The sequence below is a fragment of the Schistocerca americana genome, chromosome 6, assembly GCF_021461395.2.
Source record: "Schistocerca americana isolate TAMUIC-IGC-003095 chromosome 6, iqSchAmer2.1, whole genome shotgun sequence".
NCBI classification, from domain to species: Eukaryota; Metazoa; Arthropoda; class Insecta; order Orthoptera; family Acrididae; genus Schistocerca; species Schistocerca americana.
The window spans coordinates 151,880,942-151,902,121 of NC_060124.1; the positions used below are offsets into that span (position 1 = coordinate 151,880,942).

Genomic DNA, 21,180 nt, shown 5'->3' on the forward strand with positions numbered 1-21,180 from the left:
ACTCGATGGACACAAGATTATCAGTGGTAGAGCAACCCTGGCAGAAGCTGCCCTAACATGGAGCCAGCAAGCAATGTGACTCCAGGACCCGACCCAACCCAACTGCTGACATACCATACATTCCAGCAGCTTACACAGAATGTTGGTGGGGCTGATGGCCCGATAGCTATCCACATCAAATGGGTTTTTAACAGGTTTGAGCACCAGAATGATGGTGCTCTCCCGCCATTCCGACGGAAAGACATCATCGCACCAGATCTGGTTGAAGATGACGAGAAGATGTCGCTTGTAGTCGGATGAGAGATGTTTAATCATCTGGCTGTGGATGCAATCAGGCCCAGGAGCTGTGTTGGGGCAATGTGCAAGGGCACTGAAGAGCTCCCACTCTGTAAATGGGTCGTTATAGGATTCACTGAAGCGTGTAGTGAATGAGAGGATGTTCCCTTCCAGCCACCGTTTGAGTGCGTGAAATGCTGGGGGGTAATTCTCTGACCCAGAGGCTGGAGCAAAGTGCTCAGCAATCATGTTTGCGTCGGTACATAACTTGACATTTATGGTAACACCGGGACAGCTGTTGGGGCCTGGTACCCAAAAAGACGTTTAATCTTCGCCCAGACTTGGGAAGGTGACATGTGGCACCCAATGGTGGAGACGTATCTCTCCCAACACTCCTCCTTCCATTGTTTGATCAGATAGCGAACACGAGCACGGAGCAATTTAAAGGCTATGCTATGAGGTGCTCCACGTAAGGGTGCCAATTTTGCCGCTGTATAGCTCACCAATGCTCCTTAATTGCTTCAGCGACTTCCGGCGACCACCAACGGACTGCCTTACGCCTCGGGCAGCCTAAAGAGTGAGGGATCGCGGTTTCTGCCGCAGAAACTATTGTGCTAGTCACCTGCTCAATCATCACATCGATGTTACCATGTGGGGGAGATTCAGCGGTGACAGCAGAGGTGAAAGTTCCCATCTGCCTTGTTCAAAGCCCATCTGGGCAGGTGTCCATGTGCCTGATGCTGGGGCAGTGACAGGAAGATGGGGAAGTGGTCACTGCCACACGGGTCGTCATTTGCTCCCCAGTTGATATATGGGAGAAGTCCTGGGCTACAAATGGATAAATCAATGGCTGAGTAACTACCACGAGCCACACTGAAATGTGTGGCAGCCCCAGTATTTAAGAGGCAGAGGTCGAACTGAGACAGGTAAGTTTCGACATATCTGCCTTGGCCAGTAAGCACGGTGCCACCCCGGAAGGGGATATGGGTGTTAAAATCTCCCCAAAGTACGAAAGGTTTAGGGAGTATCAATCAGTGCAGCTAATACATTCATGGGTACTGCACCATATGGAGGAAGATATACATTGCAGACAGTTATTTCCTGTGACATCCTTATTCTGACAGCCACAGCTTCAAGAGGGGTTTGAAGGGTCACAGTTTCACTACAGACTGAGTTTAGGACATAAACGCAAACTCCACCTGACACTCGATTATAGTCGCTATGGTTCCTGTAGTATCCCCTATAGCCACGAGGAGAGCGGTCCGCAATGCCGGGAACCAGGTTCCCTGGAGAGCAACCCAGAAGGCAGGTGTGAAGCTTAACAGTTGCCATAGCTCAGCCAGGCAGTGGAAAAAACTGCCACAATTCCACTGGAGGACGATGTCATCGTGAGACTGGGAAGGCATGGAACATTCAGTGAGGTAGTTCACACCTCAGAGTCACCTGCTGTCACCGACTTATTGCCAGAGCAGTCTATATCTATTGTGTCTGTGGGTCCGTGGGATCTAGGTCCTCAGTGGACACCAGAATCTCCATCTCATCCACAGACGCAGAGCTTGTTGGTAGTGGTGGTGTGGGTGCCACTGCAATTTCCTTGGTCTTAGGGACCTTCTTTTTTGACTTCTCTCGCCGCTCCTTGGGTTTCTCTGGCTGCGAGGGTTTCACTGATTCAGTCTCTGGGACTTAAGATGATCGTGAAGCCCTACGACCAGCTGCTTTTGGCACTTCAGCCACTGGCAGGTGTCATCTTTCCCATTAACAGAAACCTGGGAAGGGAGTGACCCAAGGGACCCCTTTCTAGTGAAAGGAAACGAAGAAGACTTACACTTCACTGGCTGAGAAGCGGGGACTGGTGTCCCTGATGGTTGGGGGGCAGTGCTCCCTAGGTAGGTGATGTGGGAGCAACAGGGGGGGGGGGGAAGTGCCCCTCACCATCGAGGGAGCAGGTTTAGCCTTCTGGCTCAGAGCCGATTAGAATTCGCAGAACTGATGGGACTACAACTGTTCTCATAGCGGTGGTGTATAAGGAGGTCGTAGCCACAGGATGTAGGCACTCAAACTTCCTCTTAGCCTCATTGTAGGTCGGTCAGTCCAGGGTCTTCTATTCCATGATTTTCCTCTCTTTCTGTAAAATCCTGCAGTCTGGTGAGCAAGGTGAATGATGCTCTCCACAGTTGACACAGATGGGAGGCAGGGCACATGGATTATTGGGATGTGATGGATGTGCACAATCTCGACATAGTACAGCGGGAAGACATATGGCCGAAGTTCCAGCACTTAAAGCACCGCATCGGGAGAGGGATATACAGCTTGAAATCACAGCATTGGTCCATCACCTTGACCTTCTCGGGTAAGGTGTCACCCTTGAAGGCCAAGATAAAGGCACCGGTGACAATCTGATTATCCCTCGGACCCAGATGGACACGCTGCACAAAATGAGCACCTTGCCACTCTAAATGGGTGCGTAGCTCATCGTTGCACTGCAAAAGAAGGTCCCTCTGGAAGATAATTCCTTGGACCATATGTAAGCTCTTATGTGGCATGTTGGTGACAGAAACAACCCCCACCTTGTTACAAGTGAGTAAAGTCCGCGATTGGGCAGAGGATGCTGTTTTGATCAAGATTGACGCAGATCCCATTTTGGACAAGCCCTCCACCTCCCCAAACTTGTCCTCTAAATGCTCAACAAGAAAATGAGACTTCGTCGTGAAAGATTCCCCATCAGCTCTCGAACATACAAGGTACCAGGGCGAACAAGATCCACTGCCATCCTTAGCCTGATGTTCCTCACATGGTGCGTCCAGGAGGGGAACGATTTGGGTCATATTTCTGTGCGTTGAATTGAGCTTGTGAACACTTAGCGACTGCTGGTGTTTCACCAGCAGCAGGAGATGATTGACTACGCTTCATCGCGTGTCATCCGCCATTATGTTCCACCCACCCCGACCAGGGGCCCTCCCCACGGGTGCCATCCAGCCGCAGCAGAGGCCACCTGGCACGATGGCCACTGCCAAGAGTCCCGATGCCCCAGGGTGACAGCCACCTACTCCTTGGCATACTTGGGAAGTTAATAGTGCAGGCATCAGCAGAGTGATCCCTGTGCGGTCAGGGGGCTACAACCAACAGGGCTGGATATCAGGTGCAAACAAGCTAAGACAGTGTGTATACGTGGATGAGGGAAAAAAAATTCCCAGATTTTTCCCAGTTAAAAATACACTTTCTCCCATATGAAAATACATTTTTTCTGTGTTAAGTGACACTATACTTTTCCTCATAACTGTAAAACTTATCAATTCTTTCAATGGTTGTGGTTTTATACACCGACGTAGAATTGCCCGGCACTTTAGAAAATGAAACTCAGGAGAAAAACAAACACGTTTTGGAATGATGTCTTACATGTAGCAACATGTACACTGCATATTTTCGTGGTACGAAAGTATAAATTCGAATTCCACCAAACACTGCATGTTACTTTCTGAAGCACTGATATCAAGATGGCGTTGCGCTTTTGTAAGCCAGACGTAGCTCATGTCAAGTGACCCTGCCAGCTGATGACAGTTGATATTTCGATCATAGGACGTGTGATGTAGTCAGCCAATAGCAACATCACTGTTAAGTAGCGTGATCATACAAATAGGAAAATGGTAATGGTTTAAATTAATATACACAGTGTTGCTACAAGAAAAGAAAAGCTTTCACATATAATATTGGTCTCTAAGATGCAAGAGAAGCTAAGCTTTCACACATAATGTTCATCTTTTTTTGCACGTGTTACACTTTAAGGTACATCAAATAAATGTGCCAGTAAAATTTTTAACGATGACATAAATGTCTGATCATTTTGGCTCGAAATTATTCTAAATGGTCATCCTCAAAGAGCTGACTTTTGAATGAGAGTCAAATGCTCTGCGGTTCAAGAAATTCATCGTACATTCTAACACAGAGTTCATCTTGTGTAAAAGCAAATTTAGTTTGAAAGTAACACTTTTCAAACAACCATATTTTTCTGCAACCTATTAGAAATAGGTTCATTTCAGCAGTTGCCAGAGAGCGCCAGATAACAGGCATCACTGCACTTGCACAGCTACGATGACACAAGAAGCCCATATGTTTGTACATGTAAAACATTAAAAGATCTTGCATTAGGTCTTAAAAGAAACAAGACATCAGAGGATACTCAAAGAGCATGGTAATTTTGAGAACCATACTAAAATGCATAATTTGGCTTAAAGTGCACATTCGTAAGTCCAGATTCGGATGCAAATTTTCTTGGAGTACCATTACTGTATTATCTCATGTTTGTTTCTTTATTATGGCATAATGCCATACGTGCTAGAGGATGAAAACATGCAATCAAAATGCAGCAAACAGTTGAAACTAGCCAACAGTGCGGAATTAAACACTTCTTTTAAAATAAATTAACTGCCTCAACAGTAAAGGTTAATTAAAGCCAAATTTCTTTAACAAACTGTCAAAAATAACTTCATTGTTCTGCAAGCCGATTAATGCTCGACTGTCAGAAAGGTGGAAATAAAACAAAATCTGAAACGAATAACATACTGTAGCCTTCCGTAATTATGTGAATGTATTTTAATTCACTTGATACCTCCCAGTTACAGAAATCCATTTTGTTTTCATTTGACGTGAGAGTATTTAATGAAGAGGGAACAGCAAAATCACTTAACATAAACATGGGTCACATGGAGACTACCACCTCCCCACTACAACTCTGACCACTCTGTGCATCAGGTCCAGATCTACGATATTTCCAAACCAGAGCTCCCCCTCTCTCGAGTATTTGAGGTCCGATGCCAAAAAAAAACCGACTTTTCAAAAATATCTTCCTTTTGCATCTTTCTGAAGAATCCGATACATAAAACATATGTTTGAGGGAACATAAGACATGTTATTTGGTTGTAAGTGTGCCAAAGTGCAGTGCCACGCCTCTTCACACAGCATTCTTCCATCGCATGTCTCTGTATATCGCACTGTGGAATTAAAATGTGTAATATTTCGTAAAGGGTGCTATCAACCTATAATCAGGACAGTGGAAATTAAAATGTCCTGTGGTGCCTCTCCTGCTCCCAGTTGGCTGGTTTGACATCCTGCCCCTACCTTTACAAAATTACACCTCGCAATTAACACTGGAAGGGATTATATGTAACCAGCAGAACAAGAACTCTTCAGAAAAATTTGCAGTTTTTACTGCCTATTAGATAAAAACGTGCTGTTTTGTGTGACGTAAAATTAAATATTGGATACATAAAACCAGTAAAGACTACAGACAAGCAAGACAGTACACATTTCTTCAATCCTTAAGTCCTAGCATTTTTTTTCCCCCTCTCTAAACTTGCCACAGCTTTATATGGCGTTCTTTCCTTTCTGGGAAAGGACCTATTACCTCATCAAAGTTCGTCAACGATTCGCTACATGAAAAAACAAAATGTTGTTGTCTAATACTAGAAAAGCTGTTAATACAAACAGTCCCCAAGACTGGTGTGGTTTCTCAATCTGATGATTACATGTATTTTGTCACTGTCTGCTAGATAAAACGAAATAGGCCTGAATAATATTGCAGCAATTGTTACACACACCAAATAAACTTGACTGTTTTGGCACAAATGGTTATTTTTATAACACAGCAGAATATAATTCGCGAAGTACCAATATCAAACACCTATTAGGCCAAATACAGGATAAAAGTTTTATGTTAGGAAATAGCTTCACATTTCATTCATACTCTCTAGCTTCTAAAGCACGAGATTGAAAAGTAGCAGTACGAAATTTTTATATAAATTTGGAATTGTCATTCTTCCATAATTTGTGAGAGTCCCCGTTTCTTCCCCTTCTTCATTCTAACAAACAATACTGTCATCACTAATTCTGTAACTATTCCTGCCAGTGTCATTACTTATTCTCTGGTTAACTTCACTAACCCTGCCACAATTACCGGTTTAGTTATTCCGAGTTTATTCTCCAGTTAGGTGTTATTACGTGTTCATACAAAGCATTTTCCGCACTACTCCCAGAATAGAATTTTAGCCATTGCTAGCCAGAGACTGTGTAACTGGCCCTTAGTACTGTAGCGGTCTGGCCAAAAATCTTCTGTCAAAATTTCATTTTCTTGGATACATGAAGAAGATAATATGCAATCTTTGTTACCTGTTATTCCTGTTCGTTGTTTATTTCCAATCTGGTAGTTTAAATCTATGGATTTCGCTAGTAATTGTAACGACACTGATACACATAAACAGCGATTGTCATTCACCCGCTCGGCTTATTTAGCACAGCTCGTATAGCCACAGCCCCTTTTGTCTGAAGGAAAGTTTATTTCTAGATGTGATGGGGGTTCCCCTGGCAGAGACATCACATACACTATGCACGCATTCAAAAATCAACTTTCTATTCGTTCAGAAATCAACTTAGAATTTGTTCAAAAATCAACAGGGATGCGTTTCAAAATCGTATTAATAATTGATAGACCAATGTGTGCTGGATGCTAGGCGCTTTGTGAAACAAGGTCTTTTCCTCAATACTATGAATCTGGTGCCCTCCCCCCCCCCCCCCCCCCACTTAAATTGCCACCTGGGGCAGATACCCCAGCTTGCCCCCGCCCCCTAGCTCTGGGCCTGTTGCACATACGTGAATCTGCCCACTTCGGCACACCGGTAAAAATTTTCCAGACCGCATCTGGCTGCCTACTGCTATTGCTTATACAGCTAATTGCCACACTTCTGCAGCCAGAAGCAGGAGAAGGTACTACTCATATGCGACTCAACTCCGCATGCACAGAACTGATGGAAAGCGTTTCCACTACTGAATCAGGGTCTAGACCTGAGCTAGTAGTGGGAAGTGTAACCGAGAAGCTAGACCAGATTAAGATCAAAGGCCTGTCTGGGGCCCAAAGGAAAAAGGAAGGGAAAGAATGGCTTCCAAAAAACAAGTGGAGGGAAGTAAAAGGACTAGAACCTAAGAATCCCAAGAGAAAACTGTCTCAGGTTGAAGGGGACACGCAGACCCCCACAATGTCAAAGACAGGTAGTAAGCGGTCAAGGAACGAATCAAAGACTCCCTCCTCCCTGGATAAGTGAGTCCAGAAAAAAACCGAGGCAAGAAATAGGGTAACAGACCTGTAGTACTGTAGTCTCAGTTTTTAGGATGGCAGTTATCCAGGAAGGTTATCCACTGGTGGCCATCACCTCACAGCAGGAGGAACTAGTTCAGATGGCCCTCTTTGAAAAGATTGGGGGGGGGGGGGGGGACACTGGCCCAGGTCCCAACTTCAGGAGGGTCTATCTAGATCGTGGTGCACTCATTTTTGTCTGTGAGGGGGTGCACACAGTAGAGTGGCTCAAGGACAAGGTGCCCATGATATCCCCATGGGGAGATGTGAAGCTGCTGGTCAAGATGGCAGCGGAGCTTCTTAAGACCGCAAAGATATCATTATGTGTACCTAAGATCCTTAAGGAAGTCTCTGCCAAGCCTCTGTTCGGGGAAAATAGGGGCCCAGAACCCAAAAGTCTTGACAGAAGACTGGAGAGTGGTTAACCAGAAGGTTGCTCCGGAAGACAAACCCTGGTGGTAGAGGTTGGTGAGAAGTCCCTGAAGGTGATGAGGGAGCAGGACCTGAAACTATTGATACTTAATCAGCATGGTTTCAGAAAACATTGTTCTTGTGCAACGCAGCTAGCTCTTTATTCGCACCGAGCAAGGTGGCGCAGTGGTTAGACACTGGACTCGCATTCGGGAGGACGACGGTTCAATCCTGCGTCCGGCCATCCTGATTTACGTTTTCCGTGATTTCCCTAAATCGCTCCAGGCAAATGCGGGGATGGTTCCTTTCAAAGGGCACGGCCGACTTCCTTCCCCGTCCTTCCCTAATCCAATGAGACCAATGACCTCGCTGTCTGGTCTCCTTCCCCAAAACAACCAACCAACCAATCTTTATTCGCACGAAGTAATGGCCACTATCAACAGGGGATCTCAAGTTGATTCCGTATTTCTAGATTTCCGGAAAGCTTTTGACACTGTTCTTCACAAGCGACTTCTAATCAAGCTGCGGGCCTATGGGGTATCGTCTCAGTTGTGCGACTGGATTCGTGATTTCCTGTCAGGAAGGTCGCAGTTCGTAGTAATAGACGGCAAATCATCGAGTAAAACTGAAGTGATATTCCCAGGGAAGCGTCCTGGGACCTCTGCTGTTCCTGATCTATATAAATGACCTGGGTGACAATCTGAGCAGCTCTCTTAGGTTGTTCGCAGATGATGCTGCAATTTACCGTCTAGTAAGGTCATCCGAAGACCAGTATCAGTTGCAAAGCGATTTAGAAAAGATTGCTGTATGGTGTGGCAGGTGGCAGTTGACGCTAAATAACGAAAAGTGTGAGGTGATCCATATGAGTTCCAAAAGAAATCCGTTTGAATTCGATTACTCGATAAATAGTACAATTCTCAAGGCTGTCAATTCAACTAAGTACCTGGGTGTTAAAATTACGAACAACTTCAGTTGGAAAGACCACATAGATAATATTGTGGGGAAGGTGAGCCAAAGGTTGCCTTTCATTGGCAGGACACTTAGAAGATGCAACAAGTCCACTAAAGAGACAGCTTACACTACACTCGTTCGTCCTCTGTTAGAATATTGCTGCGCGGTGTGGGATCCTTACCAGGTGGGATTGACGGAGGACATCAAAAGGGTGCAAAAAAGGGCAGCTCATTTTGTATTATCATGGAATAGGGGAGAGAGTGTGGCAGATATGATACGCGAGTTGGGATGGAAGCCATTAAAGCAAAGACGTTTTTCGTAGCGGCGAGATCTATTTACGAAATTTCAGTCACCAACTTTCTCTTCCGAATGCGAAAATATTTTGTTGAGCCCAACCTACATAGGTAGGAATGATCATCAAAATAAAATAAGAGAAATCAGAGCTCGAACAGAAAGGATTAGGTGTTCGTTTTTCCCGAGCACTGTTCGGGAGTGGAATGGTAGAGAGATAGTATGATTGTGGTTCGATGAACCCTTTGCCACGCACTTAAATGTGAATTGCACAGTAATCATGTAGATGTAGATGTAAAACTGTTTTTAGGGTTCTCGCAGGTCACTGTCAGGGTTCTCAAAGACCTCAAAGATGGCAGTAAAACGGAGCCTGGAGGTGCTGCAGATTAATCTGCAGCACATTAAAGGGACCTCTGCTGCCCTGAGCCACTGACTGGGGAGACAGGAAGTGGACGTGGCCCTGATACAAGAGCCCTATTTATACAAAGAGGGTGTATCGGGCCTTGGAGGCACTGGAAGTAAGCTGATCTGTGCTAGGAATTTAAGAAACTCCATAACATGCATCTATGTAAGAAATGGCATTTCTTTCATGCCAATGATGGATTTCTGCTCTAGGGCCTTAGTGACCATTAAAATGCAGCAATGTGAGAAAGATATCATGAGGGAAATCATTTTGGCCTCAGCATACCTTCCTTACAAAGACAACTCTCCTCCTCCCTTGGAGGTGAGGAAATTGGTAGAGACTTTCCATCAGCAAGGTGATCAACTGCTGGTGGGATGCAACGTGAATGCCCACAATCTAGTGTGGGGCAGCAAGGACACCAACAGTAAAGGTGAGTACCTTCTTGAATTTCTTTTAGCTAACAACTTAGAGGTTCGGAATAGGGGCAATGAACCTACATTCAGGAACAGCAGAATGGAAGAAGTAATTTGGTTCCATCACGATGAATAGCTATGTCAAACAATGGCATGAGGTATTGGAGCCATTCTCATCAGACCACATGTACATTAAATTCAAGGTTGAAATGGGAATCAGACAGACCACGACCAATAGGAATCCCAGGAAAACAGACTGGGAGAAATACAGGAGGAACCTTGACTTAGGCTTCTCGGAAATTAAAACCTCGATAAGGAAGCCAGTAGAATTTGAGGAAGTGACCATAGTGACCTCATATCAGGGCAACTGCTCAATCACCAGGAAGTGCACAAATGGGAGTGTTCCTTGGTGGAATAACAAACTAGAAATGCAAAGAAAACAGGTATGGAGACTGTTTAATATTGTGAGACGAAAAGGACAGTGGCTAAATATCGTGAGGCCCTTGTCAATTACAATCTTGCAATAAGACAAGCAAAGGAGGGATCCTGGAAGGCATTCTGTGAGGAAGCGGAGGGCACAGCTGCACAAGCCAGACTTCACAAGATTCTCACTAGAGTACCAACCAATCCAGGAGGTACGTTAAGAAAGGAGGATGGGGAATATACAAAGACACCACATGAGATGCTGGAATTGCTCCTCAAAAGTCACTTTCCTCAATACGCTCTGCCGGACAATACAGACCAGTATGTGACCCCAGAGAGACAATGGTTCTCAGGCACTTGAAGAGGGGACAGGGAATCGGACAAGGAGTGTGTGAACTTCAACAAAATCCAGTGGGTGACGGGAACATTCCAACCATTCAAGTCACCTGGCCCAGATGGAATTTTTCCAGCTCTCCTGCAACAGGTAGGAGGAAAGCTTATAAGAGTCCTATGCAGGCTATTCAGGGTTAGCCTACCAGTAGGAATCATTCCCAATGAAACTTCCTGGCAGATTAAAACTGTGTGCCCGACCGAGACTCGAACTCGGGATCTTTGCCTTTCGCGGTCAAGTGCTCTACCATCTGAGCTACCGAAGCACAACTCACGCCCGGTCTCACAGCTTTAATTCTGCCAGTATCTCGTCTCCTACCTTCCAAACTTTACAGAAGCTCTCCTGCGAACCTTGCAGAACTAGCACTCCTGAAAGAAAGGATATTGTGGAGACATGGCTTAGCCACAGCCCGGGGGATGTTTCCTGAATGAGATTTTCACTCTGCAGCGGAGTGTGCGCTGATATGAAACTTCCTGGCAGATTAAAACTGGAAACATCCCCCAGGCTGTGGCTAAGCCATGTCACCGCAATATCCTTTCTTTCAGGAGTGCTAGTTCTGCAAGGTTCGCAGGGAGAGCTTCTGTAAAGTTTGGAAGGTAGGAGACGAGATACTGGCAGAAGTAAAGCTGTGAGACTGGGCGTGAGTCGTGCTTCAGTAGCTCAGATGGTAGAGCACTTGCCCGCGAAAGGCAAAGGTCCCGAGTTCGAGCCTCGGTCGGGCACACAGTTTTAATCTGCCAGGAAGTTTCATATCAGCGCACACTCCACTGCAGAGTGAAAATCTCATTCTGGAGTAGTGAGATAAAGTAATATCCTTTATTAGAGTATTGGTTCTTACCAGTCAAAGTTACAAAAATTTAACTGAAAACTAAAACAATGAAAAATTCCCGGAATTCTAAAAAATTCCGGTGTTTTTCCCTGTTTTCTCCTGGATGAAAAAATTCTCAGGTTTTTCCCGGATATCCCGGTTGTTCCGGATCGTATATACCCTGTAAGAAGTCCATTATAGTCGACAGCGCAGAAAGTGATGCTGCACAGAGGATGGAGGAAAACGCACCGAGGAGGGTGACCTCACCCAACAGCTGGAGAATGAGCGGAGGTGCGGATCCATGTCTATGAAGGATGCTAGAGGTCTCAGCACATGGACACTATGCACTATGTAAGGCGCCCTTCCCAAATTGGCTCGTTCTTCAGGAAAATTGTGAAAAATGGAGATGAAACCCTACAGGGGACCATCACATAAAGGCTGAAACATGTGAAACTCCTTTTAGTCACCTCTTATGACAGGCAGGAATACCTCGGCCCTATTGTAACCCCCAGACCTGCAGGGGGAAAACTGTCTCAGTCAGCGGCCAATGATTATTGGCGTTCATCGGACCTTTATATAAAGATATTATAAAAGGTGTGCTGAGCAGTCAGCTACCTTAGTTGGAAAGTTTATGGAAGGAATTTAGTTGAATGATGATGTTACCAATGTAAATAATATTTTACTGGAACAGTTTTTTAAGAAAATTTCCAGCAACCACAATTTCTGCCAAATAGTTGCTACAGAGGCCAATATAGTTTTTAAATGATTGATGAACAGATTAAAAGGTCTTCCTGCTGCTCAGTACCCACGTACTATTAAAAAGGATTTGTTATAAAATTCTACTTCAGTACATGTCGTCATATGCTGCTCTATGCAAAATTCATTAATGTCTATGTTCTTAAATGTATAACACTTCCTGACTAACGTAGCAATACCTCCTCCCTCAATTTCTGCTAAGTGAGATGCTAACTTAAATTCTGGAATGCTTGACCTCTTCCTCCATTGGACGGTCTTTTCAAACAATTCTTTCTTTTACATCTTACCAATCATTAAATTAATAACATTTTAATTTCTCTATTGAAACTAATGAGTCAGTTTCTATAATACTGCCAAGCTTTAAACAATTCAATATCTGTATGCAGTAACCCCAGAAATAATACAGAGCAGTTTTCAAGTACACCAAAGTATGTTATTTCTCATTTGTAAAACTGCAGCCACCACAGGATTTTAATTTTTGGAAATATAGTTACAAATATTAGACCTGAAACAACAAAACACACATTTGTCCAACATTCTCAGGGCACACTGTATATTATATGCAAACAGTAAACAACAAGACAGTTTACATATCTAGAAGTATATAATTAATGTAGAGAAATCAATATCAGACCATGACGGAATATGGTTAAAACTACAGACAAAAAAATTTCACACAGAAATGTGAAAAACTCCATTAGAAACGAGTCAAATGTTAATGCTTTCAAATCAACAAGTAGTCCAAATCCCAGTCCATCTGTGTCTATATTAATAAAGAGTGACAGATTTATAAATATACTTTTGGCATATTTAATAAATATTGTCTTCAACTATTTAATGGACACAAGTGAAACGTAAATGGTTGTGGAAGTACACACAACTGGTTTCAATTCATCCTCTGTAGCTTAGAAATTTTAGTGATCTTACAGCAGATCAAAGGAGAGTTTAACAAAGCAGACTACTTTCAGATAAAGAAAAGATACAAATTGGCCATTATAAAATATAACTACATCATGGACAATTTATACATATGATTTTTACCAGTGGAAAAATTCTCCTATTAGAGCACAAAAAAGGAAATTATGCTGCTGTTTAAAAGACTGACTGAAAAGTGGGGTACAAGTTGTCTCATTCCACCTCCTTCAGCACCTTTAAAAGTTTTCCCCAAAAACTTTGGCATGTGAACATATTCGCACTCAAACATGAAACTCACCCCTAAATGTAACTCAGTCACATTGCTGACACCCTTCCATTTCCACATGCCCATTCTCACTCATTCTGCTCATCTAATTGTCATTATCTAATTATCTAATTGTTACTGGCTCCTGTTTCAAAGCCACAGTCACCCTGTTCTATCCTACCACTACACCCGCCTTTCACTGTCACTGCCTCCCTATGTTCTCTCTTACTGCTAATATCTAATTCATTCATTCCCACTTCTGCTGTCCCTTCGTGGTCACTACATCTCACTTCCTGGTTGTCATTTTCATAGCCTGTCTCATTAGCACTGGCTTTCAACCACATCCACTTTCTACTTCTCTTTATTCCTCTCCCACAGCCACTGTATATTATCTTCCAGTACTTACTACTCCCCCCCCCCCCTTACCCACTGTCTCCTCCTTTCTCAACATAAAAATGTGTTAACATGTTCACAAGTCAAAATTTTTGGTAAAATTTCTAAAGATGCTGAGGTAGGTATAATAAGGTAGCTGGTAATCCACTTTTCAGAATGAGATTTTCACTCTGCAGCGGAGTGTGTGCTGATATGAACCTTCCTGGAAGATTAAAACTGTGCGCTGGACTGAGACTTGAACTCGGGACCTTTGCCTTTCGTGGGCAAGCGCTTGCCCGAGAAAGGCAAAGGTCCCGAGTTCGAGTCTCGGTCCGGCACACAGTTTTAATCTGCCAGGAAGGTTCAATCCACTTTTCAGTCAGAGTCTTGAAATAAATGTGAACATTTTCATGGTTTTTTTTATGATCCAATAGGATCATATTCCCCAGTGGTTCCCCTCTTGTCCCTGCTGTAAGAGGGCATGCCAGTGATAGGAAAAGAAATGCTTTGTCAGTAAAATTTTGACCAGATTTCAGGTGCAAAAAATTTTTGCATGTGCTTCAGTATGACAACATGGTGATCACAGAACCCTTCCAATGATAACGGAGCTGTGGCGATGGGGCATGAGTCATGCTTGGGTAGCTCAGACGGTAGAACACTTACCCCGCGAAAGGCAAAGGTCCCGAGTTCAAGTCTCAGTCTGGCACACAGTTTAAATCTGCCAGGAAGTTTCACATCAGTGCACACACTGCTGCAAAGTGGAAACCTCATTCTGGATAACAGAGATACTTTACAGTACATTATCTCCTAACATACATTGTCATAATTTAGAACATAATCCTAAAGTCTTTATGATGGTACTGCTTTACTTTAGAAGTAAGCAGTACTAATACATCCCTGTCATCACATTTAAGAAAGAAGTAAAATTTTTCTGAAATGTAAATGCTGACTGTTACACTTTTCACAGAGAATTTACAGGATGAAAAACAGAATAGTTTACCAAGAACACAAAAGAAATGAGAAATATAATTTTTTCCTGAAATTATTCTTGTAACATTATGAGCCCAGTTTCTTTCACACAAAGTCACAGACATTTACAGTGGAAGTTGAGAAAACGAGCAACCAACATCTGAGATCAGAATATCTTGTGCTAGAAAGAGGGAGAGCTTTATGTAATATGAAGGAATAGCTCTAATGGAGACAAAAATGCGCTGTAAGCAGTACCGCAGAATTTTTCAGTATGTCACCAAGAAGACAAAAACCATAATCTAACACAAAACATTAAAAATTGCAAGAATAAGCAAAGGACAATTAGGAGCATTAAGATGCATAAATGAGTAAACTTGGCAAGGCAAATGATACCAAACTACCAGATGACAGCACCAAAGGTATAGCTAATGTGAAATTAAAATCATTTACTACTAAATTCAATGAATTCTTCCTTACAGTAGATGCAAGCATGGAGACAAAAGATTTCTGTCAAAAAGCAGATGCAATTAACTTACTTAGACAGTTAATGCATACTCCACCACCTGACATCAGATACTTCAATCTCTCAGGAGATACTGATTACAATTGTAACTCAAGGTAGGGCACTATCAAGTCAGAACAAGGTTTAGTATTTTGGCCAACATACAATCACCACCAAAGAGGTTATTACTTTTCAGTGGCCTAAAAATGTTTGTGGTCTCTCTAAATAATTCAGGACTAAAGGAGGCCACTCACTGAATAGCAGACACATTAAGCATTGAGTCATCAAGAAGTACACAAAGAGAATAAAAATTCCGCTAGCTTTCAGAAGAATTTTTTAATGAGCAAGAGTTATACAAGGAACAGTGAATGATTGGTTCCAGCCTTATCTGAAAAACTGGTGCAAAAGGTGGAGTTCACACATCTGCTGCTGATAAATTTTTAGTGATACAATTGTCAGACAAGAAACACATAAACATAGGTGTTCTTCAGACTAGAGTATTGGAGCCAATTCTGTTCTTAATATAGAGGGTCAGTCACATAAGATATAAGTCCCTTTTTATTTCCTGGACAGTTCCAGATATCAAAATGAGGTTTTCTGCAATTGATAGTACGCTGATAGGGGCCTACAACATTTTGTATGGATAATGTTCTGAGCTCTGATATGAACCGAGATGCTGAAAATATATATATATTTTTTATCTTATACTTTTCATAACTGCATTCAACAGCTCTTGGTAAGACAATTACAGTGATACAGCACTTGGTAGTATTGACATTGAAACCTTCTGCAAAAGAGTCTGAGAAATGAACTGAAACTGGAAAGCAATGCAGCCAGTCAGTTACGCCGTGTAAACAACACTAAGCACAGCTCTCATCAGGCTCCATTGTTACGGCTAATGCAGCAAGACAGGCCTGTGCTATGAAGATAAAGCCTCATTTCCTGTATGACAGATATGGGGTCAGCTACGATTTTTGTATATGGAACTACAGCAAATACTTGTTTCTGACACATCAAATGGGGCTTAGGAAAACTATTTCCTATCTGCATTCATAACTGAATTTTGTGGAAGCAACTATGGTCGCATCATGCAATTTTCCAGTACCATTTCAACAGCATTTGTTTGACATTCACCATACAAAAGTAGCTTGTCTAATTTCTCCTCATTGGTGTATATTTCTGCATTCAAGAAATGTTGAAGTAAAAATTGCCAACTGATAGACAACACAGTTCCTGCTAGTTCTAAAGTGAATGCAATTAACAAGTCAAAAGACTTTATACAACAATGTCATCTGGTGGTTTACAATGCAATAGTTGATCTCGGGCGACCTGTTTTTCAATTTTAGAATATTTATCACATTCTTTTGAGAAGAGCTTACGCCTCAAAATTAACAAGAATGAGATCAATGTACTTGCCTTTACTTTGGGATGCTGAAAAAACCATAACATTCCATTTAAAAAAATCATACTTGCTCCAGTATTCAACCTATACACAAGAGTTAAAATTCTTTATTACACACCATACCAGAGTACGTGTCCCTTAGTGTGCTATCATTTGCCAAAAAACTCGCTTCGGTAACTAAAACCGTTCATGAAATAAAAGGGGTGTTACATCTTATGTGACTCACTCTGTATATCAATGATTTTCCAGACAGTATAAGGCATGATCTCCTTGTTGATGACAGCAACATCCGCAGTCATTGATAAAACACCAGAGCTCCTATTTGAGGAAACACATGAAACCTTCAAGGCTGTAGAGAATTTGGCATGGTATACTACATTAACATTGAACATAAAGAAAATGAATCTTATACACATCAGCATAAAGGGGGACAACAATTCTGTAACATTAAGCACAGATGATAAATCTGTAGCTTGTGAAACAAACACAAAGTTTTTAGGAATGGAGATTGAATAGCAAGCGATGTGGGATGAACACACAGTACTACTGCCAAAAAGAATTTCGGCAGCGTGTTATGATCTTAGGTTTTCAATATCAGTTTGTAACAGCCAATGTCTTGTGTGGTGACATACCATGCTTAAATACACTCAATTCATAGTTGTGTGTTTCTTTTCTGTGGATCAAAGGGACAAAATATGGACAAATTTTAAACTGCAGAAAAGGTTCACAAGAATAATAATTATAAGTTGTAGTTGGGCTCATTGTAAAGAGCTATTTAAAAAACTGGGCATTCTTACTGCACAAAATGAGTACATCTACCAATCTGTAGTGCATGTCAAGGACATTACCAGGTATTTCACTAACAATTCTATACATTTTCATGGAACAATAACAATTCTATACATTTTCATGGAACAAGAGTGAGTTTGCACTTACAATTACCACAGGAAAAACAAACAAACAAAAAACTCAAAACAGCATTTTTATCAGTAAATGAAACTGAAAAATAAATTTCCATAGGAAATAAAGATTACTAAAATATATCAATTCAAAAAGAGTAGCTACAACATTCATCATAAGTAATGCATACCACACAAAGACTAAGAAGGCTGAGAGTAGAGGGTAATAATGAAAGGGGATACCACCACCCTGTGACATTTCAAAACACAATCCTGATTTACGGCTTTCATGAGGAAATCCTGTGTCAAGTCCACAATACTAACGTCTTGCCATTCTCTTGGGTTCAACATCACACTCATAATGGGGGATACCAACTCAGCACTTCAGATGGTCTGAGGAGCATAGTTGAATGAGCGCAGGTGTGGAGTCAGCTTTTTAAATAGACTGGAGTTAGTGCAAGGGGCACAGCGCAATCTTTACGGTCCAGGAGTCACCGGCAGATGTCACTGTGTGCGACCTTGAACGAAACCACAGGCCTACCGAATGAGGCACTGCAGCTGTTAAGAGACTGACTTCGTATTTGGAAGGATGGAGTTGTTCTGTCTGGTCATCAAGAATTGGATTTTATGGGGTTTTCGCTAAATCACAAAGACAGAGATGAATCCTTAATGAAGGCCTTGGGGGGCTACCTGTCCTATCCTTGCACAGCATGTTTGTATTTTGTGTGTTGTATATTTTGAGCAAGTGATTTCCACTGTATTAACATAAAAATTCCTATATACTTATGATATGGTCCTTGGCTGATTAACGCTAAAACATATAACAATCTAACAACCTTATATTTTGGCGGAAAAGTTCAGTTATGTATTACGTACATTAAACTTTGTATTAAACATTCTGCCATTTTTTGTTTCTCTTTTTCTTTTACTGCAAGTATGTTATTCGACTACTGTATCTATTGGAAACATTTACCTAGTGAAAATTTTGGAAATCATGGGGACTGTGCGGATACTGTTCTGGTTACACTGAATGCTTCAAGAAAACTGGTCATGCAAATAACCAGAGACTCTGCTGCAGACCGTACCATTTGTGGTCCAATCACAGGAGGGGCGATGCATCACTCTCACCCTTACGTCACCCCTCCATACGGTTGAATGACTCTTATAGCTCTGCATTTAAATGTTCTACATAACACTTCATCCAGGACTTTTAATATCGCTTAAAGAGTCGTGACATCACTGAGCCCTGCACTTGGCATAAAATTGTTAGATACCTGGTATTCCTTAACTATGGACTTCTCTACTAATTCAAACATTCCCCCTTCCCCATGACTACTCTCAAGCAGCACTGATTTGGCCTTTTTAATCCTCTGACGACCACTAACTTTGTCTTGCACTTTTACTTCTGTCTTGTCAGTGTATTCCTGAATGCCTTGAGTTATCTGCACACTTTTGTCTAGTCTCCACAGAAGTGAAGCTGTGTGAAACGTGTAGACAAACTAGTACACTTTCAGCATATCTTGAACTTGCTGCCCGATTTATTTCATAAACAACATTCAAATATCTTACAAATCTGGCTTAAGAAAGCATTTCACACAGTTGGGGATTTCACAAGCTGTAGATAGGAAAACCTTACATTATGATTTCCTGAAGAAATATGTCACCTTGCACAACACACTTCTACACACCAGTGTCAACAATATCAGTTTCTTATCAGAAAAAAATCTATACTTACAAAACAGAAAAAGCTAAACTTGAAACATACAACTACATGTCCACGATTCAAGTGTGTATTTTTACGCAAATTTTTCAAATATAGATGGTCACTGTTGCTAATCAAAAACACCTAATCTCAAAACATTTTTAATGCTTCCTTCTATTGTGGTTACTAAAATGAGTTAGCTGTTTCTTACAAGTAAAGGAAAGCATGGACTCTTCAACACTTCGACTGCTGCGGTTACATCAACATAAGGTCATGAAATGCACGAGCTCAGACTACATTAGTTTTCGACACACAGCTATGACGACTCAATTCCACGTATGAACCTGGCAATCGGCTACTTTTACATGCCTAAACATCAGTCAAAACGATTTGACTTCTTACGTTTACATGCCGAAGCTTAATGGACAATTTTTTGCGCCAATCAACCTAAATACCATGTGGCTTATCTATTTTCTTATATATTTAATTCTTTCTCTTGTCTAATAATACAAATTTATGCAATTATAGCATATTCCACTACACGTGGTTTCCTTAAGTATACAAGTTACTGAACGTGCAGTTTTCTAACAACGTTTTTCTCAATATTACCTTCATTTCAACTGAGGCGTTACTTGAAACGGTAGCCTATCCCTAACTACGTAACTACCAACGAAGGCTTCTTTTATTTCGATACCCAAACGAATACACCAAGAATCAACCTTAACTAATTGCGATTCTTTCCAAGGTTAATATACAAAAGCAGTACTTACACAATATGCACATTTACTAATAAACTTTTAAAAAGAATCCAAATTTCTGGTGGATCCAAACATGTGAAAACTAATCTCTTTGCGGCTGTATTTCAATTTTTAAGTCATACAATCTCTAACGATCAAACATGTTTTATCCAGATCACGGACAGTATTAAGAAACCCGTCGGCTTTGGACAATTGTGTTTCTTACCACCCGTGCTTAGGAGATTGCGACCTCTTGAGGCATCTCAGAGCCCAAAATCTAATTAACTGAACACCCTTGGGCGTTCACTAGTGGGCGCTATTAACAAAACAACATCCTTCCCTTCTTTTCAAAATCTACGGCTGGCATATAACCAAAACATTCGACTGACATTTCCTGCAAACGTCAAAGCGCTAAAGATATACGTCATAAGCTCTCAGACATACTTTAAATTCCCGTCAGAGATGCACAGTAGATACCAAGCCTAGTTTACACGACGACACTTACAGGTAACTGTGCTATCGGCCACTGCGCATGCGTGCCGCACTGTTGCGCTACTCGTCGGTGAAACTAAACACTTCAGGCGTGTTCCAACTGTGGCGACAGTAGTTGTATGAGTTTTGAGGTTATGTGAGTTCGTATAGTGTAGACAAACTGAAATGTGCAGTGAAGAACGGGGAATAATGTTCGCTTTTTGGATATCTATACTTTGCATTGGTGCTTGTGGGATTTCAGTGATGCTGATTACAAAAATAAGCAATATTTTGCTGCCCCTGAGACCTTCACGTGCAATCAGAACACAGAAAGTTTGACAATATCTGAGCTGCAGGGCAAAATTTATTGAATTAGAAGCACATATACAACTGAATTAAGAAAAATACAAGCAAATGTAATTCTAGCTGTGGAAATGCTGTCGTCTACAAGAAATGCTCTCATCGTTCGAGTTGGCCGACTTTTTTTTTTAAGGGATCTTGTTGACAGGAGAGAAGGCTACACAAATCAAGAATCTGCATTCTTTATTCAATATTCGCCTATTTAAAACGTCGCAGCAGTGCTCTCCATTCACATATGTTTGACTTTCGAAATATTGCCACTCTACAGATTTATCTTCAAGAGAGTAGTCTGCAAACCATTCTCTTCTTAATGCGGCCTGTTCGAATAATCATTGCCGAT

The 21,180-nt window shown here is 41.9% G+C and overlaps 1 protein-coding gene across 4 annotated transcripts in view; it reads right to left on the reverse strand.

The window, feature by feature from the left end:
* The window catches only part of LOC124619378 (dynein regulatory complex subunit 6-like), a 53,282-nt gene extending 32,760 nt beyond the window's left edge, over nucleotides 1-20,522 (reverse strand). The window contains exon 1 of one of the 4 annotated variants that reach the window (XM_047145708.1): nucleotides 20,454-20,522. The gene's annotated coding sequence lies outside the window, so the exon portion shown is untranslated. The other 3 variants (XM_047145706.1, XM_047145709.1, XM_047145707.1) reach the window with 3 other exon arrangements.
* Between the last annotated feature and the right edge of the window lie 658 nt (nucleotides 20,523-21,180).